The 21,891-nt window shown below is 43.9% G+C and overlaps 2 long non-coding RNA genes across 2 annotated transcripts in view; one reads left to right on the top strand and one right to left on the bottom strand.

The window, feature by feature from the left end:
* LOC149975741 (uncharacterized) overlaps positions 1-21,891 on the bottom strand; it is a 105,224-nt gene that overhangs the window by 43,657 nt on the left and 39,676 nt on the right. The gene's annotated exons all lie outside the window — the stretch shown is intronic.
* Positions 6,095-7,603, top strand: LOC149975743 (uncharacterized). The gene is made up of 4 exons (XR_016488134.1): positions 6,095-6,227; positions 6,453-6,543; positions 6,630-6,725; positions 7,224-7,603. It is a non-coding gene; the product is annotated as an uncharacterized LOC149975743 (long non-coding RNA).

Here is a 21,891-nt window from a genome sequence, read left to right as displayed (position 1 = left end):
CAGCAGGTGTATCTCACTGATCATCCCTAAAGCCAACACCTCATTTGGCCGCCTTTCGTTTCAGTTCTCTGCTGCCTGTGACTGGAACGAATTGCAAAAATCGCTGAAGTTGTTTGAAGTTGTTAGCAGATGTTTGAAGTTGGTGAGGGAGATAAAAGTCTCTTTATCTCCCTCACCAACTTCAAACATCTGCTATCCGAGCAACTAACCGATCTGAGCTGTACATAGTTTATCGGTAAACAGCCCACCCATTTTTACCTACCTCATCCCCATACTGTTTTTATTTATTTACTTTTCTGCTCTTTTGCACACCAATATCTCTACCTGTACATGACCATCTGATCATTTATCACTCCAGTGTTAATCTGCAAAATTGTAATTATTCGCCTACCTCCTCATGCCTTTTGCACACATTGTATATAGACTCCCCTTTTTTTCTACTGTGTTACTGACTTGTTAATTGTTTACTCCATGTGTAACTCTGTGTTGTCTGTTCACACTGCTGTGCTTTATCTTGGCCAGGTCGCAGTTGCATATGAGAACTTGTTCTCAACTAGCATACCTGGTTAAATAAAGGTGAAATAAAAAAAATTCGGTGCCCGAGCAAAACCCTAATTGGTGCTGAAAATCCACTTTTTTCCATGCCTTGCTACGGGGTCCTTGAATGAGCTATCGGGCAGAAACGTTGGGGTCCGTCTCTATGGGCCGAGCCGGTTTCAATGCACCTAGTCTTGCATCTCTGAGACTTTTCTAAATGTCATAATTTTCGTAATGGTCAAAATGAATTGAAGTCATTGCAAATGTACAAGGCTGTTTCTCGGTCCGAGAACCTTCTAGAGCCAAGTAACTCACCACGCACTATCGACCTGAGGTCTAGAACAGGTTTCTAAAGTTTCGGAACTCTAGGTCTGATGGTTCTTTAAAAGTTCCAACAAGGTTAACTAATGCAGGCAGTGTATGTCTCTACGCACCCCAATGTGTCCCTCCTTCCAAGTTGTGTGTGTGTGTGATTTAGTTTTTCTTTGAAATTTTATGGGAAAAATGACTGATTTACAGTTCATGGGGGTTGCCTAATCACACATATGAAGTTTTGGTTTTTTAACCCTTCGAAAAAGCCCCTGTGACACCAATTATGGCACTTCCGGTTGGCACAGGAAGCTATAAGTCAACACATATCCTCATTACGTTAAGAACTGAATGATTTACACAGGGTTGAATGCACTATTTCTATCAAACTGCAGGTAGGGTATGGATATACACTTTTAGGGTGATTTTAACCACTTCCGGTTGGTCCAGGAAGCTTTGAATCGACACAGGTAGACCTCATAGTGTCCTGATGGACTGTCATCGAAGACAGGTTCATAAGGCATTCATAACCCACATAGGCTTCAGGTTGACTTTAGAGGAGCAGGCAATGTATTCCTATGGGGAGAGATGTCATTGTAATCTGTGAGATCAAAAAATCCTGTTTTACTGTTAAGGGTTAATGCCACACGGTCAAGGTTAGGCTTGCACGGATCGGGAGGACCCGATCGGGAGGTCGGTAGGTCCGTCCCTGCCGCTCGGCCCGAAGCCGTCCGCAAATTTTACAAACGTTTTCGGACTTCTAGTAAGGGACCGTACATTTACAATATGGACTTTCTCACTAACCATACGGCAAATGTCAAAATGTTCCCTTAAGGTATGTTATGATCACACCACGTCTCGTTAATCATAAGGCATGCCCCCCCCCGCCCCTCTTCTTACCAGAAAGATGCTTGTTTCTGTTGGCGCGATGCGTGAAGAAACCAGCTGGCTGTACCGACTCCGATAACGTGTCTCGAGTGAGCCATGTTTCCGTGAAGCAAAAAATGTTACAGTCTCATATGTCTCTCTGGAATGCTACCCTTGCTCGGATTTCATGAACCTTGTTGTCAAGAGACTGGACATTGGCGAGAAGTATGCTCGGGAGCGGTGCGCGATGTGCCCGTCTCCGGAGCCTGACCAGACGACCGCTTCCTCTGCCCCTTTTACGGTGACGTTGTTTTGGTTCGCCGGCTGGGATCCGATCCATTGTCCTGGGTGGTGGGCAAAACACAGGATCCGCTTCGGGAAAGTCTTATTCCTGGTCGTAATGATGGTGAGTTGACGTTGCTCTTATATCCAGTAGTTCCTCCCGACTGTATGTAATAAAACCTAAGATTACCTGGGGTACCAATGTAAGATTTACATGTAAAAACAAAATACTGCATAGTTTCCTAGTAATGCGAAGCGAGGCGGCCATCTCTGTCAGAACCGGAAGGTCCGAACTAGCATTCAGAGATCGTAGGATGCCCAACGTTAGCGCTCGGATTCCAAGTCTGTCGGAGAATGACGATGTGGAGGCCTTTCTTCTGACCTTGGAACGATCACCACAGGGACAGAGATGGCCTCAGGATGACTAGGAGGGATTCCTGGCTCCCCTGCTCACAGGCAAAGCACAGGCGGCGTACTACGACATTGAGGAAGGGGCTGCCGTGGATTACGCATGTTTGAAGGCAGAGATTCAGTCCCGCTATCAGCTGAACCCAGGAGACCGGCCTCAAAAGTTTCAGTCACTGAGGGGCCAGCTCTACCAACATATCCGTTGGGTAAGGGTATACCAAATGCTACCCCACAGCCAGAGTCAGCTTCCATACCCATGCCGGGAAGACCACCCTGATTCTGGAAGATGTTCCCCAAATGAAGGTACCGGTGCTACTTGGGAGGGACTGCCCCCTGTTCAAGTTTCTGTTGAAGAAGGCACGGTGAGGGAGTGGCCCCAATAGAGAACGGAGACCAAACAACCCTAATCGCCAAGCACTGGCGCACTCAGAGCCCACCCAGAGGTGCACACCGCGTGGGAAGGGACAGGATGAAGCTAAGAAGGTGTGGCAAGGCAATCGGGACAAGGCGGGGAAAAGGAGACTCCCCTGATGACCGACTGAGGCACTTGTTCCAGGAAACCATGGAGGAGGACACCTGTAGGGGGTTGAAGAGCGACCCGGAGTGAGCCGGATCTAACCAGACCCCCGTCCTGAGTCAAGTCGACGAGCTCCAGATGGCACAGTTACACCAGGTTTTTCAGGAGTCATCGAGACACAGCACGCGGAGGGTGTTTGGCACGGAGTAATCAGACCCCGACCAGGAGCGCACCCTCACTCGCTCCAAGACACACAACTTTACCCTGTCGGAAGTGCTAATGGGCCAATTCGGAACTGCCCAACACTGGGACCCCGACCTTCGGTGGGCTATGCGGGGGGTGAAGAGGATAGATGGGAGGAGTATCGGCTCGGAAGGTGGCCAAACTTAGAGGGGCAGAACAGGAACTGTTAATGGTGCCTCGTTCATACAGAGATGTTGTGTTACACATGGCCCATACATATGTACTGGGGGTCACCTCGCCAAGGAGAAGACCACCGAATGGATGCGAGGGCATTTCTTTTGGCTGAGGATTACTCAATCTGTCACAAAGTATTGCAGATCTTGTGACACCTGCCAACCCACTGCTCCTAAGTGAACATACCATAACCCTCTTATCCCTTTCCCAATTATAGAGACCCCGTTTGAACGCATAGCCATGGACCTGATGGCATGGACATGAGTTAATCTTGGTGGTGGTGGACTTTGCAACAAAGTTCCCAGAGTCTATTCCCCTGAGGTTGATGGCAACGAAAGCCATTGCGAAAGAGCTGTATCTCATGTCATCCCAAGTGGGACTCCTGGCCACAATCCATGACCAACCAGGGCACACCATTCATGTCCAGACTCTTGAAGGACCTGTGTCAGTTATACCGGGTCAAACAAATAAGGACCAGTGTGTACCACGTCCAAACGGATGGGTTGTGTGAATGCCTGAATAAAACCATCAATCGCATCCTACGCAGGGTGGAGGACCGGGATGGGACGATTTGGGATATGTTGTCGCCCCACCTCATGTTCGCGCTCCGGGATGTCCCCTAGGCGTCCACTGGCTTCTTGCCTTTCGAGCTGCTCTATATGTGGCCCTGTCGCGGCATCCTTGACTTGACCAAGTAGGCCTGGGAGAAGCAACCCTGCCTGTACCGTTCCCTCATTGAACACGTCACATTCATGAAGGACTGAATGGCAGCGATATGGCCGGTGGTGAGGGAAACTCAAGCCTGGTCGTACAATAGAAGGGCCCAGCCATGACAGTTCCGCCCAGGTGATAAGGTACTCTACCTCATCCCCACACTGGAACACAGGACCCGGGCTCAGTGGCAGGGCCCATGTGTGGCAACAGAGCAAGTCTCCCCGGTCAACTAGTCAGCCAGGACGACAGCGCCCTTAGCAGATATACCACATTAGCCTGTTGAACGCATATTTGGAACGAGAGGCACAGGTGCTAATGAGGCAGATGAAGAGGAACGCCCACCAGAAAAGGTGCCTTTTGTCACCATTCTTACAACCTTGAAATTCTTCTACACCTGGCCTAGAGCGTGTTCTCAGCCAAGATAAACCAACATTATAAGTTCCCAGTAAGCCAACCTGGTTAGCCTGAAATGAAAGTTACGCCTAGCTTGGAGCACAACATTTAGACATTGTTTCATTCATGTTGATGTGGACAGAATCCATCTCGATCATAACATTCTCATGTGAAAGACCTTATAGTCTTATGTTCTTTAATGTGATAACAGAGGCTGTGGTCATGGAGTGTTGTGGTCTTCAAAGGCTCATTATCTGCTAGGAACATGGTGAATTGTTACGGTGCGTGAATGAGGACCCAAAAGCGAATTAACGTAAACAGAGCTTCTTTAATAACAAAACAAAACGTAGGCTCAGATGGACCGGCAGGTTCCGACAGGACAGGACAAGGTTGCAGCAAACATGACGATAGTCTGGTTCAGGCATGAACAACACAAACAAGAATCCGACAAAGACAGGAGCAGAAACAGAGAGAGATATAGAGGACTAATCAGAGGGAAAAAGGGAACAGGTGGGAAACGGGGTGACGAGGTAGTTAGGAGGAGACAAGGCACAGCTGGGGGAAAGAGGGGGAGAAAAGGTAACCTAACAACGACCAGCAGAGGGAGACAGGGTGAAGGGAAAGGACAGAAACAAGACAACATGACAGTACATGACAGTAAATAAAGACAGTGGTGAAGTTAATGAATTAATTAATTTTAACTTAACAGGTTTTTGGTTTACTGGGAACTATTGAAAGATATATGTATATTTTGGCACAGAACACGCTGTTGCCTTACATTACAGTTACACCAGGTTGTTGGGGCCAGAACACGCTCTAGGCCAGGTATTGAATTTGCATCATACATCAGATAATACCGCTACTGCAAGTTAAACATAAATACTTTCTAAGGCGATTTTCAATAATTCCAAGGACTGTTTACTCAGCGGCATTCTGCTGAATTACAAGGCAACATGACAGCATACATAACTCTATACGCCCTAGGGATTCATCCCAGAATCCGGGATCCTAAGATTTCCTTTGGAAAATAGTCATTTCCAACAAAACAGATGATACACCATTTCTGCAAAAGTAATTGAGGAAATACACATTCGCAACACTGATCATTATGATGTTACACTGACAATAGAGAGAGCACGGGATTGCCGTGTTGATAAGCAGTCTCTCAGTCACATGAAAGTTGCTATGTATAACTTTTCAGTTAAATGCCCGTTTTTACTAAAACTTATTAATGCCTTTATGAGCATAGTACGGGTGAACTAAAACATCATATTAACACAAAAACTAAGGACCTATGGCTCTATTGTCTATGGATTTGTTGTGAGTTGATACTCTGTATGTAAACAAAAGCATTTACAGTGCATTCGGAAAGTATTCGACCCCTTGACTTTTTCCACATTTTGCTATGTTAACCAAGTTTAATTCTTCCCAAAGGGTGGTTCCAGCTGTAATTCAGACAAAAACATGTTCTCACCATCACAAGTATATATACTCCACTCTGGACTTGCTATCCAAGCTCCAATTCACAAATTCAGTTGAAATGACCAGGAAACCATAATATTGACCAAAAACGTGCCTGGAGGGCAGTCATACACTTCAGGCTGTGCATGACTGCCGTATTCAGCTGTGAGAGGTGTGGATGGGTGGGGCAGGTACAGTAGCTGCAGAAAGAGTATAAAACAGAGCTGCAGAGGGCAGAGAGACACCACACTACTACTGAAGACCAGAAGACATCTTCCAGATAAACAGCCATCAATCAGACAGCATCGTCCAACTGTAAGAGGTATGTTTGTTTTCACTGAGAATCTTATTTGCAAAGGTGTATGGCAGGTGTGGCAAGAGTGGGCAGGTAGGAATGGATGGAGAGGTGTAGGTGGACATGTGTATAATGTAACACGGTAGACCTGGGATCCATATTAGTTTGCTGTTCTTTAATTTGGTAGAGTAAAAGGACCCAGTGTGGGTTTGTGTGTGTGTGCGTTAACACGTTGCACTCTTTGTGCTTTAGTAAACGATGAAGATCCAGAGTATGTTACTGCTGTTCGCTCTAGTGGGTGTCCTGTTGGCAAGCTCCCTCAATGAAGATAACTCTGATGAAGGTATGTCTTGTTTGTGAATGTGTACTACTTTACTGCCCGGGATTAGTCTGATATAATTTAGTAAAATTAAAAATCTTTCCTCTCAGCTCTTCTGCAGGAGGATAATCTAAAAGGTGGAAAGGCTGACTTTTTGGCAAAGTTGGCTGCTCTGAAGACCAGCGCCTCTGAAGATGAAGCACCATGTGAGCTATCTATCTATCTATCTATCTATCTATCTATCTATCTATCTATCTATCTATCTATCTATCTATCTATCTATCTATCTATCTATCTATCTATCTATATATCTATCTATCTATCTATCTATCTATCTATCTATATATCTATCTATCTATATCTCTATCTATCTGTCTATCTGTCTGTCTATCTGTCTATCTGTCTATCTGTCTGTCTGTCTGTCTGTCTGTGCAACAGTAAAGTGACAACAGGAGGGTATCAGAGGGTGGTAGGGAAAGAGGAGGGAGTAACATGGCTAACTCCATCTCTACTGTTTATTAGCATCATGTTTCATAGAGGCAAATCATTTTTTAAATGGTAGTCAGATACTGGCCTAACAACAGTTGGTTTAAAAGGTAGTCACTTGTAATTGGAATATGTATTGAACATGTCGGAGTCATTTTCAAATGTTTAGCCTTTTAAAAATGTATTTTCCATAAAGCATATTCAAAAATGTATTCCAGTTTGGGGCGAATTTTTGAACAAAGTAAAGGAAATTGCGGGGTGAGAACCGACCAGAATGGGGATGCCGAGGATCCATCTCAGTCTCCATATCAAATCAGCTATCACCTCTGACATCATCACTAACATTAACTCAATGAATCATTCCAACATCCATCCATCAATCATTGACTAACATAAAAACAAAACAGTAATATAGTTCTTGGGACTTTGGTACAGAGAAGAACTCATCAACATTCTGAAGAATATATGTTTTATACAAAAACATGACCTTTTAGTCTTGATACATGATGGTGGATAAATAATGATGATCAGAATTTCTGATGGCAATGTTGTATGGTTGGTGTCATATTGTGATCCTCCAATAAACTATCAAGCATTACACATGTTTAGTCGTTTTTTAAATTAATCTTACATTTTTAGCAGTGTTTCAATTACATCATACATGTTTCATAATAATGTTTTATTCCATGTTTTTAATGTGAACTTGACCATAATACAGATGCAGTGCATGCAGAGCTAATTACATCAGATTACACTGAGCAGTATTAGTAGTACACATACAGTTGAAGTCGGAAGTTTACATACACCTTAGCCAAATACATTTAAACTCAGTTTTTCACAATTCCTGACATTGAATCCAAATAAAAATTCCCTGTCTTAGGTCAGTTAGGATCACCACTTTATTTTAAGAATGTGAAAAGTCAGAATAATAGTAGAGTGAATTCTGTATTTCAGCTTTTATTTCTTTCATCACATTCCCAGTGGGTCAGCAGTATACAAACACTCAAATAGAATTCGGTAGCATTGCCTTTATATTATATTATATTAACTTGGGTCAAACGTTTCAGGTAGGCTTCCACAAGCTTCCCACAATAAGTTGGGGGAATTTTGGCCCATTCCTCCTGACAGAGCTGGTGTAACTGAGTCAGGTTTGTAGGCGTCCTTTCTCGCACACACTTTTCCAGATCTGCCCACACATTTTCAATAGGATTGAAGCCAATACATTGACTTTGTTGTCCTTAAGGCATTTGCCACAACTTTGGAAGTATGCTTGGGGTCAATGCCCATTTGGAAGACCCATTTGCGACCACGCTTTAACTTCCTGACTGATGTCTTGACATGTTGCTTCAATATATCCACATAATTTTCCGCCTCATGATGCCATCTATTTTGTGAAGCGTACCAGTCCCTCCTGCAGCAAATCACCCCCACAATATGATGCTACCACCCCCGAGCTTCACTGTTGGGATGGTGTTCTTCGGCTTGCAAGCATCCCCCTTTTTCCTCCAAACATAACGATGGTCATGATGGCCAAACAGTTCTATTTTTGTTTCATCAATTCTCCAAAAAGTAGATATTTGTCCCCATGTGCAGTTGCAAAGCGTAGTCTGGATTTTTTATGGTGGTTTTGGAGCATTGGCATCTTCCTTGCTGAGCGGCCTTTCAGGTTATGTCGATATAGGACACATTTTACTGTGGATATAGATACTTTTGTACTTGTTTCCTCCAGTATCTTCACAAGGTCCTTTGCTATTGTTCTGGGATTGATTTGCACTTTTCACACCTAAGTATGTTCATCTGTAGGAGACAGAACGTGTCTCCTTCTTGAGCGTGTGCTCCCATGGTGTTTATACTTGCGTACTGTTGTTTGTACAGATGAACGTGGTACCTTCAGGCATTTGGAAATTGCTTCCATGGATGAACCAGACTTGTGGAGGTCTACAATTTAGGACTTGGCTGATTTCCTTTGATTTTCTCATGATGTCAAGCAAAGAGGCACTGAGTTTGAAGGTAGGCCTTGAAATACATCCACAGGTACACCTGCAATTGACTCAAATTATGTCAATTAGCCTATCAGAAGCTTCTAAAGCCATGACACAATTTTCTGGATTTTTCCAAGCTGTTAAAAGGCACAGTCAACTTAGCGTATGTAAACTTCTGACCAACTAGAATTGTGATTCAGTGAATAATAAGTGAAATAATCTATCTGTAAACAATTGTTGGAAAAATTACTTTGTCATGCATAAAGTAGATATCCTAACTGACTTGCCAAAACGATAGTTTGTTAACAAGAACTATGTCGAGTGGTTGAAAATTGAGTTTTAATGACTCGGCCACTCAGGAATATTCACTGTCTTCTTGGTAAGCAACTCCAAGGTAGATTTGGCCTTGTGTATGATGTTATTTTCCTGCTGAAAGATGAATGAATCTTCCAGTTTCAGGTGGAAAGCAGACTGAACCAGGTTTCCTCTCGGATTTTGTTTGTGCTTACTTCTTTTTTTAAATTTATTTGACATTTTTTGGTTTTTGTTTATTTTTTTATCCTCAAAAACTCTCAATTACATAACTATTACAAACATACCCATAAAATGTTGTAGACTCCATTGTACTGGAAAATTTGGAGAGTGATACTCTTATGTGTTGTATTGGATTTCCCCCAAAAGTGAATTGCTTTGCCACTTTTTTGCAGTATTACTTTAGTGCCTTGTTGCAAACAGGATGCATGTTTTGAAATATGTTTTATCTGTACAGACTTCCCTCTTTTCACTCTGTAAATAGGTTATTCGTAACTACAATGTTGTTGATCCATACTCAGTGTTCTCCTATCACATCCATTTAACTCTGTAAATGGTTTAAATATACACTGAGTGTACAAAACATTAGGAACACCTTAATTCGTCAGAGCACGGACTCTACAAGGGTCCACAGAGATGCTGGCCTATTTGGAATCCAATGCGTCCAACATTAACATATTTAGCCTAAGAAACAAGGTTCATGAAATTAATAACATACTAGAAACAGATGGCATTCATATTCTGACTGTCTCTGAAACTCACTTAGATAATACCTTTGAAAATGGTAACAATACACGGTTAAAACATTTACAGAAAATACAGAAATGCCAATGGTGGAGGTGTTGCTGATTATATTCAGAATCACATTCCTGTAAAGCTTAGAGAGGATCTCATGTTAAATACTGTTGAAGTAATATGGCTACAGGTTCATCTGCTTCACCTAAAGCACATTATTGTGGGAAGCTGCTATAGACCACCAAGTGCTAACAGTCAGTATGAAATGCTTCTTAATGTATGTTATATCAACAGAGGTATATTTTCTGGGTGATTTAAATATTGACTGGCTTTCATGAAGCTGCCCACTCAAGAAAAACCTTCAAACTGTAACTAATGCTTGCAAACTGGTTCAGGCTATCAGTAAACCTCCCAGGGTAGTTACAAACAGCACAGGAATTAAATCATCAACATCTATTGATAACATCTTTACTAATGCTGCAGGAATGTGCTTTAAAGCAGTATCTAAATCCATTGTATGTAGTGATCACAATATACTGTAGTAGCCATGAAATTGCTTATTCCTGTTACTAATAAGCACACTCATTAAGAAAACAACTGTAAAAAGGGTTCAATCCCAGTGGATTTGAAACATTTTATGGTTGAGAGGGATGAGGTAAAAATTAATGGCAAATAAGTCTGGCTGCACAACCAAATGGAAAATTGAGAAATCATGTGATTAAACTGAATAAAAAGAAGAACAAACTATACTATGAACAAAGACAAATTATATAAAGAATGATAGTAAAATGCTTTGGAGCACCTTAAATAAAAATGTGCGTCTAAAATGCAAACTCAGCACCATAATTATTTGAACCAGAAGACTCATTCATCACAAAACCCACTGATATTGACAATTACTTTAATGATTTTTTTCATTGGTAGGATTAGCTAACGTAGGCATGACATGCCAGCAACAAACACTGACAACACACATTCAAGTATAACTGATCAAATTAAGAAAGACAAGCATTGTCATTTTGAATTTGTTAAAGTGAGTGTGGGAAAAATGATTGTTGTCTATTAACAATGACAAGCAACCAGCTTTGAGTAAATGTACGCGGGCAGTTCGGGGCCTCCCACTGGATGCCCGCTGAGGCCTTGACTGGATGTCCTTTGGATGGTGGACCATTCCTGATAGATACCCCGTTCAAAGGCACTTAAATATTTTGTATTGCCCGTTCACCCTCTAAATGGCACACATACACAATCCATGTCTCAATTGTCTCGAAGCTTAAAAACATATTATTTAACCTGTCTCCTCCCCTTCATCTTCACTGATTGAAGTGGATTTAACAGGTGACATCAATAAGGGATCATAGCTTCACCTGGATTCACCTAGTAAGTCTATGTCATGGAAAGAGCATGTGTTCTTAATATTTTGTGCACTCAGTGTATATAATAGGTTTGAGCCACTGTATTTTCCCATTGGTCACAAATGTGACCACTAAGATATGTTCATATACCACGTGCATCAAGTATTCAATGTATTGAAAATGAAGGCACATATGTAAACTATACCCTTTAACTATTATAGTATTTACAAATAAGATTCTTCCAGCAATGTATTTGTTTTTTGAGCTGTTGAATAGAGACTTCTGATGCGTAATTTGTCTGTAATAGTACTCCTTGGAGATTGATGCTCGTGGTCTTGTGACCATTTTGAGAAATCATTATGAAACTTTTCAGAATCACACTAAACACCTTAATGCATAATATATGACTTGTCAAAAAATAAGCACAACTTTAATTTCTCTAGAGCCTGTAAAGTACAATTCTTTTTTTCTTCACTATTGTGACCGAAGGGATTAAAAGTAACACATGTTTATACAGAGCCTCCAGGAAGTATTCATACCCATTGACTTATTCCACATTTTGTTGTGTTACCGCCGGAATTCAACATGTATTCAATATATATTTTCTCAGCCATCTACACACAATACCCCACAATTACAAAGTGAAAACATGTCTTTAGACATTTTTGCAAATGTATTGAAAATGAAATACAAAAATAGCTGATTTATATAACTATTCACACCCCTGAGTCAATACATGTTACAATCTCCTTTGGCATTACAGTTGTGTCTTTCTCGGTAAGAACTTTCCACACCTGGATTGTACAATATTTGCACATTTTTATTAAAGAAATTCTTCAAGCACTATCAAATTGGTTGCTGATCATTGCTAGACAACCATTTTCAAGTCTTGCCATAGATTTTCAAGCCGATTTAAGTCAAAACTGTAACTCAGACACTCCATGCAACTTATTGCGACTTATTAAGCACATTTTCACTCCTGAACTGATTTAGGCTTGCCATAACAAAGGGGTTGGATATGTATTCACTCAAGACATTTCAGCTTTCATTTTTTATCAATTTGTAAAAATTCTGAAAACATAATTCCACTTTGGCATTATGGGGTATTGTGTCTGACACAAAATGTAATCTATTTTTTTTTTTAAATCCAGGCTGCAACATAACACAGTTTTGAATAAGTCAAGGGGTTTGTATACTTTCTGAAGACACTTTACATATTTTGTTCTAGAGTTCCAGAGGGAGCTAATAATACTGTCCACTGCTGTTGCTGACATTTCTGGAATTCTGAATATTGGTTTGTTATTATCCATAGAGGTGAGGGCAGTGGTCTTTTTTGAAAATCTTTGAGCCAGGTCCCTAACAAAGTCTACAAAGACATTGTTAAAAGTGAGGGATATCAAATCACAGTCTTGAGTTAGAATCCCATTAACTTGTAATTCAGGGTTTTCTTTTTTGATTTCTCAGCTCCTCTACTCTTTAGTTTGTTGAGGTTTTCCCAAATCACTTTGCCATTTCCTTTAGCTTCATTGATCACTCTGAGGAAGAACTCTGCTTTTACCTTTTTTATACTATTTACCACCTTGTTTCTCAGTGCTGTAAATATATGTCTGTCATCATTCTGAACAGCCTTGAGTGCTTTTTCCAAGGAAAGATCCCATTTCTCTAGTCTGCCACCAGAGGTCCTTGTTGAGCCATGGTAGAGAGGTTTTACGTCTTGGCTTACGTTGGAATTTCCTAGTAACATAAGTATTCACTTTGTCAAAAGCTGACGGAATGTTATGTCTGGGTCTTCATTGCATAACAGATCAGACCAGTTTGATTTATAGCTGCATCATAGTTACTCTACTCATTTTGAGGGATTATATGATGTTACTGTTGCACATTGATATGGCTATTACATATCTTTCTAGTGAGTTTTCTAAACACTAATGTAGTATTTTGGTCAGATATGCAAGTTACTAATTAAAGGACTTAGTTATTTGTTCAGGTCTGTTAATAAACACCATCCAAATTTGAGTCTGGGATGTATGTGTTACTCTGGTTGGTTCTTCTATGATTTGATTCAGGTTGAAATGGTCTGAGTTTTTTCCTGCAAGTTTTATTGTCCAAGTTTATATTGAAATCGACCATGAGGATGATCTCCTTCTTATGATCACATTCTTTAACAACGTAATTTAGATGGTCAATTAACAAGGCATCAGATGTTAGTTGGTCGAAATAAGCCAATAATAGTGAGAAACATATGAAGGGAGGGGAAGACATTGAACCCCATACATTCAAGGTCATTGGCATGTTTTCCTTCGATCAGATTGGATTTAATGTTATCTTCCATGTACATAAGCAATCCACCCTCTTCCTTTTACCTGCCCCTCCTGAATGTGGAGTGTCCAGGAACATTAAAGGCTAAAATAATATTATGAACAACAAAATGAGGTCCGCCAAAGAAAAACTTGATAGAAAATGAATTTATAAGAATGCTGTAAGTACAGGAAAGGTTTGTCCAGTGGGAAATGAATATCCAACTAGTCAGTGACAACTGTGTTGTTATTGGACTTTGTAACAGCACCAAAATACACTATTTCCTGGGCAGGAATTTAAAGGGGCAATCAGCAGTTCCTATATCCATGTTTGGACATATTAATGAATGATATGTACCCTTTGATACTTGAAGAATATAAGTTATATATGCCTCATATATGCCTCATGCCACTCATGCCATCAGAGCCCAAAATATAAACTTGTTTTACTCCAATATTTGCATGCAAAGTAAATGTAAACAAACACTACAGAGCCTGAAAAAATTGCTAAAACTATAATTTTTCTATCATGGGTGGTCAGTCCTTGCATCCATAGCTATGTCTATGAATTTGAGAGTGGTTACATTTCTACAGATTGTTGTCTCTGCTACTGCATGACAAGCAGTAACAATGCACCAAGTCTTGAACCAACTGGACCCTGAATAGCCTCTACCCCCAAGTCATTAAACCAAATAGCTACCTGGGCTATATGCATTGACTTTATTCCTAGTTACATTACATGTACGTACAGTATCTACCTCAATTACCTTGTACCCCTGCACATCAACTCTGTACTGGTATTCCGTGTATATAGTCATTGTGTATGTATTACTACTTTTATTATTACATGCTTAGTTTTCTATTATTTCTTTATTTTCTTTCTCTCTGCATTGTAATATCCACAAAACATCCACAAAGCATCACCCATTGTCTTATACCCATGTCTATGATCTGTCTGTATGTCACGGTTTTCTGTATGTGAAGGAGAGTCGGACCAAAATGCGGCGTGTAGATTACGATCCATGTTTATTGACTATAGCAACACGAATCTAAATACAAACAGTGCAAAATAATAAACGTAATGAAAACCGAAACAGCCTAAACTGGTGCAAACTAACACTAAGGACAGGAACAATCACCCACAAACACACAGTGAAACCCAGGCTACCTAAATATGGTTCCCAATCAGAGACAATGACGAACACCTGCCTCTGACTGAGAACCATATCAGGCTGAACATAGAAATAGACAAACAAGACATGAAACATAGAATACCCACTCAGATCACACCCTGACCAATCAAAACATAGAAAATACAAAGTAAACTATGGTCAGGGCGTGACATTACCCCCCCCCCCCCCAAGGTGCGGACTCCGGCCGCAAAACCTGAACCTATAGGGGAGGCTCTGGGTGGGCATCTGTCCGCGGTGGCGGCTCTGGCACTGGACGTGGACCCCACTCCATGACAGTTTTAATCCCCCTCCTAAACGTCCCTAAATAGGTTACCCACCACAATGATAACATGGGACAGAGGGACAGCTCGGGACAGAGGTAACTCGGGACAGATGGGTAGCTCAGCACTGAGAGGAAGCTCAGCACTGAGAAGAAGCTCAGCACTGAGAAGAAGCCCAGGCAGGTAGTAGAAACTACCAGAACCTGGCTGGCTGGCGGTTTCAGCAGATCCTGGTCGACTAGCAGATCTGGAAGAATCTGGTCGACTGGCGGATCTGGGAGAATCTGGTCGACTGGCGGATCTGGGAGAATCTGGTCGACTGGCGGATCTGGGAGAATCTGGTCGACTGGCGGATCTGGGAGAATCTGGTCGACTGGCGGATCTGGGAGAATCTGGTCGACTGGCGGATCTGGGAGAATCTGGTCGACTGGCGGATCTGGGAGAATCTGGTCGACTGGCGGATCTGGGAGAATCTGGTCGATTGGCGGATCTGGGAGAGTCTGGACGACTGGCGGATCTGAGAGAGTCTGGACGACTGGCAGATCTGGAAGAGTCTGGTCGACTGGCAGATCTGGAAGAGTCTGGACGACTGGCAGATCTGGAAGAGTCTGGACGACTGGCAGATCTGGAAGAGTCTGGACGACTGGCAGATCTGGAAGAGTCTGGACGACTGGCAGATCTGGAAGAGTCTGGACGACTGGCAGATCTGGAAGAGTCTGGACGACTGGCAGATCTGGAAGAGTCTGGACGACTGGCAGATCTGGAAGAGTCTGGACGACGGGCAGATCTGGAAGAGTCTGGACGACGGGCAGATCTGGAAGAGTCTGGTCGACTGGCAGATCTGGAAGAGTCTGGTCGACTGGCAGATCTGGAAGAGTCTGGACGATTGGCAGATCTGGAAGAGTCTGGACGACTGGCAGATCTGGAAGAGTCTGGACGACTGGCAGATCTGGAAGAGTCTGGACGACGGGCAGATCTGGAAGAGTCTGGTCGACTGGCAGATCTGGAAGAGTCTGGTCGACTGGCAGCTCTGGAAGAGTCTGGTCGACCGGCAGCTCTGGAAGAGTCTGGTCGACCGGCAGATCTGGGAGAGTCTGGTCGACCGGCAGATCTGGGAGAGTCTGGTCGACCGGCAGATCTGGGAGAGTCTGGTCGACCGGCAGATCTGGCTGCTCCATGCTGACTGGCTGCTCAATGCTGACTGGCAGCTCTGGCTGCTCCATGCTGACTGGCAGCTCCATGCCGACTGGCAGCTCTGGCTGCTCCATGCTGACTGGCTGCTCCATGCTGACTGGCGGCTCTGGCTGCTCCATACTGACTGGCAGCTCCATGCCGACTGGCAGCTCCAGCTGCTCCATGCTGACTGGCTGCTCAATGCTGACTGGCGGCCCTGGCTGCTCCATGCTAACTGGCAGCTCTGGCGGGTCCTTGCAGACTGGCAGCTCTGGCGGCTCCTTGCAGACTGGCAGCTTTTGCGGCATCCTGCAGACAGGCAGCTCTGGCGGCTCCTTGGAGACTGGCAGCTCCATGCAGACTGACAGCTCCTTGCAGGCTGGCAGCTCCTTGCAGACTGGCAGCTCTTTGCAGACTGGCAGCTCCTTGCAGACTGGCAGCTCCTTGCAGACTGGCAGCTCCTTGCAGACTGGCAGCTCCTTGCAGACTGGCAGCTCTGGCTGCTTCATGTAGACTGACAGCTCTGGCTGCTCCTTGCAAACTGACAGCTCGGGCTGCTTCATGCAGACGGACAGCTCAGGCTGCTCCATGCAGACTGACAGCTCAGGCTGCTCCATGCAGACTGACAGCTCCTTGCAGGCTGGCAGCTCCTTGCAGACTGGCAGCTCCTTGCAGGCTGGCAGCTCCTTGCAGGCTGGCAGCTCCTTGCAGGCTGGCAGCTCCTTGCAGGCTGGCAGCTTTAGCGGCATCCTGCAGACAGGCAGCTCTGGCGGCTCCTTGCAGACTGGCAGCTCCTTGCAGGCTGGCAGCTCCTTGCAGACTGGCAGCTCCTTGCAGACTGGCAGCTCCTTGCAGACTGGCAGCTCCTTGCAGACTGGCAGCTCCTTGCAGACTGGCAGCTCCTTGCAGACTGGCAGCTCTGGCTGCTTCATGTAGACTGACAGTTCTGGCTGCTCCTTGCAAACTGACAGCTCAGGCTGCTCCATGCAGACGGACAGCTCAGGCTGCTCCATGCAGACGGACAGCTCAGGCTGCTCCATGCAGACTGACAGCTCCTTGCAGACTGGCAGCTCCTTGCAGACTGGCAGCTCCTTGCAGACTGGCAGCTCCTTGCAGACTGGCAGCTCGGGCTGCTTCATGCAGACTGGCAGTTATGGCTGCGCTGAACAGGCGGGAGACTCCGACAGCGCAGGAGAGGAGAGAGGCTCCGGCTGCGCTGAACAGGCGGGAGATTCCGGCAGCGCAGGAGAGCAGAAAGGCTCTGGCTGCGCTGAACAGTCGGGAGACTCCGATAGCGCAGTAGAGAAGAGAGGCTCTGGCTGCGCTGAACAGGCGGGAGACTCCGGCAGCGCAGGAGAGGAGAGAGGCTCTAGCTGCGCTGAACAGGCGGAAGACTCCGATAGCGCATGAGATGAGAGAGGCTCTGGCTGCGCTGAACAGGCGAGGCGCACTGTAGGCCTGATGCATAGTGCTGGCACAGGACGTGCAAGGCTAGGGATGGGCACAGGAGGCCTGATGCGTGAGACTGGAACCAACTTCACCAGCCGACTAAAACGGACCTCAGGACGAGTATGGAGCGCTAACCCAGGTGCCATCAAATCCCTGACACGTTCCGTCAGGCGAATTCTATGCAAAATGCACCAACACAGCAACTCCCTCATTTCTCTCTCCTCCAATTTCCCCATTAACTCCTTCACAGTCTCTGTTTCACTCACCTCCAACACCGGCTCTGGTTCTGCTCTCCTCCTTGGCTCCTCACGATAAACAGGGAGAGTTGGCTTAGGTCTGGCTCCTGACTCTGCCACACTCTCCCTGAGCCCCCCCCCAAGAAATTTTTGGGGCTGACTATGGGGCCTCCGTCCGCGCCGCCTTGCTTGCTTCGCAAACTCCATTCTCCTATATCCTTCCGCGCACTGCTCCATCGAATCCCAGGCGGGCTCCGGCACTCTCCCTGGGTCGGCCGCCCACCTGTCGACTCCATACTGCACTCCTCTTTGGGCTGCTCCTGTTGTTTCTTCTCCCGCTGCACCTTTGGGCGGCTACACTCCCCTGGTTTAGCCCAGGGTCCTCTCCCGTCGAGGATTTCCTCCCATGTCCAGAAATCCTTATTGCGCATCTCCTCGCGCTGCTCCTGCCTGTTGACACGCTGCTTGGTCCTTTTGTGGTGGGTGATTCTGTCACGGTATCCCTGTATGTGAAGGAGAGTCGGACCAAAATGCGGCGTGTAGATTACGATCCATGTTTATTGACTATAGCAACACGAATCTAAATACAAACAGTGCAAAATAATAAACGTAATGAAAACCGAAACAGCCTAAACTGGTGCAAACTAACACTAAGGACAGGAACAATCACCCACAAACACACAGTGAAACCCAGGCTACCTAAATATGGTTCCCAATCAGAGACAATGACGAACACCTGCCTCTGACTGAGAACCATATCAGGCTGAACATAGAAATAGACAAACAAGACATGAAACATAGAATACCCACTCAGATCACACCCTGACCAATCAAAACATAGAAAATACAAAGTAAACTATGGTCAGGGCGTGACACTGTAATTGTTTTAAGTCTGTCTAAGAGACATTTGAAAGCTCAGGAAAACATCAGGGACGACACCAATGCAATAATTGTGTATGATATTTTATGTAGAAAAACCCTTAAGAATCTTTCCCACTGTCACGCCTTCTCCTGCTCCCCCCCCCCCCCCCCCCCCCCTCTGGCACTCGAAGGCGCCAGGCTGCCCATCATTGCGAACACATGTCACCATCGTTACGAGCATCAGCGCTTCATTGGACTCACCTGGACTCCTTCACATTTTTGATTGAGTCCCCTTTATCTGTCTATTCCTCATTTCCCTTGTCCAGACGCTGTTCGTGTTTTGTTCATGTCCGTTATTCATTAAATGTTCATTCCCTGTACTTGCTTCCCATCTCCCAGCGTCTGTCCTCACAGAATGCTGACACCAATTTTGGAAGCATCAGGGAGTTTTGTTTTTTGTTTAGGTTGGTGACTTTGGGTCCGTGTGCAGCTGTCGAAGGAACCGGGGGTGCCTTAGCTGGCTCGTCAGGCTTCCACGCCTTAGCTGACTTGAGAGGTTTCCTTGCCTCGGTTGGCTCGAAAGGCTCACACCACAACTCCCGCCGTCTCGTTGGGCTTCCACGCATCAGCCCGCTCATCGGACTCCAAGGCCTCAACCGGCTCGTCGGGCTCCCAGGCCTCAACCGGCTCGTCGGGCTCCCACGTGGTTTGTTTCATGTCCGTTATTCATTAAATGTTCACTCCCTGTACTTGCTTCTCGTCACCCAGCTTTATCCTCACACACACAGTTACTTCATTCCTCAGTGCCAGCATGCACAGAAACAAACATGGGGAATGGGATATAGTTGTATTTTTTCAGCGGGATAATAAAAAATGTATTTTCTCAAATACACCAGAATGGCTTTCCAAGAGGTGTTGCGTGTTCCTGAGTGGTCCAGCCTAATTCCTGAATAATGCTGTCCATCAATGGACCCCACATAAATGTATTGAGATCTAGGAATTTGGACAAAAACACTGTATGAAATGCAAAGTTGGTAAAAATTTTAATAGAAATGATTTACAGCTGTAATGGCTACCAAAGGTGATTCCACCAAGCATTAACTCTGGGGGTGTGAAGACTTACAAAATGTTTCTATAGTTTTTCTTTAACTTTGAAATTGTGGAGTAGGTTGTGTAGATCGGTTTATTCCCTTTTGAGATGACATTTTAAGGAAGCAAAATGTGAACATTATGCAATGAGTGTAGAGTTTCACTACCAACTGTACGTATATGTATCATTTTGTCAATTTCCAGTTGGGAGTGGATCTGAAATATGATGCACTTTCTATACCTGGCCTAGAGCGTGTTCTCTGCCCAAATAAAGCAATATTATCAGTTCCCAGTAAGCCAACCTGGTATGAATGAAATGACAATTACGCCTAGCCTGGAGCATGACATTTTGAAATATAGTTTTGCATATTGATGTGGATAGAATCCATCTCGATCATAACAGCCTTATGTGAAAGACCTTATAGTTTTGTGGTCTTTAATGTAATTAATAGAGGCTGTGGCCATAGAGTGTTCCGGTCTTCAAAAGCCCATTATATGCTAGTGTCATACCCTGTTAAAACATGATTTAGAACTATGGTTTAACCTCTCTTTTCCAGTCATGTTTGGTTTCATTGCAATCAACTGGTTTGTTTGTAACACAACCAAACCTGATGGGCCATTTCGCGGGACGTATTGACTGAAAGAAACCGATTTGAAGACAACAAGTAATGACATCACTGTGCACCAATGATATGATCACTGTTTCGTTGATGGACTGTATTTTAACCCAATGACCACTGATTGTCTTGAAATGCAGCTGGGTAGATAGCCAATGAGCTGAGGTAAACGGCAATATGCAATGGTTATGTGTTGGAAGACCAACCCATGTAGTAAACTCCGAAGTGAAGAGAGTCATTCGCTATTGAAGTTTTATACTGGAAGGAGCTACGCACAGCATTGTTTGTTAAACGCGCAGATTCAGCTGTTTATATATCAATCAGTATGGTGACTAAGTCAGGGAAATCTAAGTCTAGATATACAGGTGTACACACAATTTTAGAAGAAATTGATCGGAAAAGTGAGACAGAGATGGTTGTAGGACGATTCATTTAGCGATTCCAAGTGGAGGAATATTTTTTTGAATGGAGAGGACATGTTTTGGACTGGTAAGTTCTTCTCATGCTAATGCCCTTGTTTGAAATTAATAGTATAAAATATTATTTATGATTTTTTTAAATTTTAGAAGCAATATATAAAAACGTAATGCAATGAAATGTGAGATGCGTGTCTGCCGCCCCACCCCAACCCACATGAAATAGCCTATTTGAGGCTGTTGAGGGGAGGGCAGGCCCACAACAATGGCCAAAGTGAAATGGAGACAGTAGATACAGCTGGTCTGTTGTAATATAATAAAGACAGTAGATCTAGCTGGTCTGTCATAATATAATAGATACAGGAGATCTAGCTGAAATGTCATAATATAAAAGAGACAGTAGATCTAGCAGGTCTATAATAATATATTCAACCTTATGTTCCCTGTACTCTATATATATCTGTTTATTATACCTGTTGATACACACTTTACAGCAGAAAGAGACTGCTATGGCACCTGGCATCAGCAGCACAATATTGTGTAGAGGTTTGGCAAGGGTCTTCCAAATATTGAAAGCGTGTAAATAGTTACCCATGTTATTATGTATATATTTTTTTCTTCGTATTTTTTTCCCCATATTTTTTTCTCCATTTTTTGGGGGCGTGTGTTAGAATACCATTTTGGCATTTTGTATATAGTTATTTGTTTCAAAATGTATACCTTCGCCAATTTGGCCACTTGGGTACATTTGGGCTACTTGAGTGGGACACCTGGGTGACTTCATGATAAATGTCATGTAGCACACTCATTTTGGAAGTTATCATTCTGAAACTTTGCACAAGTACTGTTGCCCTCTTATATTTTTCACTGAAAGTGTCCCCATCATCATATCTGAATGTTGTTTTATCTTG

This window comes from Oncorhynchus mykiss, chromosome 17 (assembly GCF_057628025.1).
Source record: "Oncorhynchus mykiss isolate SJ-2025 chromosome 17, ASM5762802v1, whole genome shotgun sequence".
Classification (NCBI taxonomy): domain Eukaryota; kingdom Metazoa; phylum Chordata; class Actinopteri; order Salmoniformes; family Salmonidae; genus Oncorhynchus; species Oncorhynchus mykiss.
This window is presented reverse-complemented; position numbering and strand designations above follow the sequence as displayed.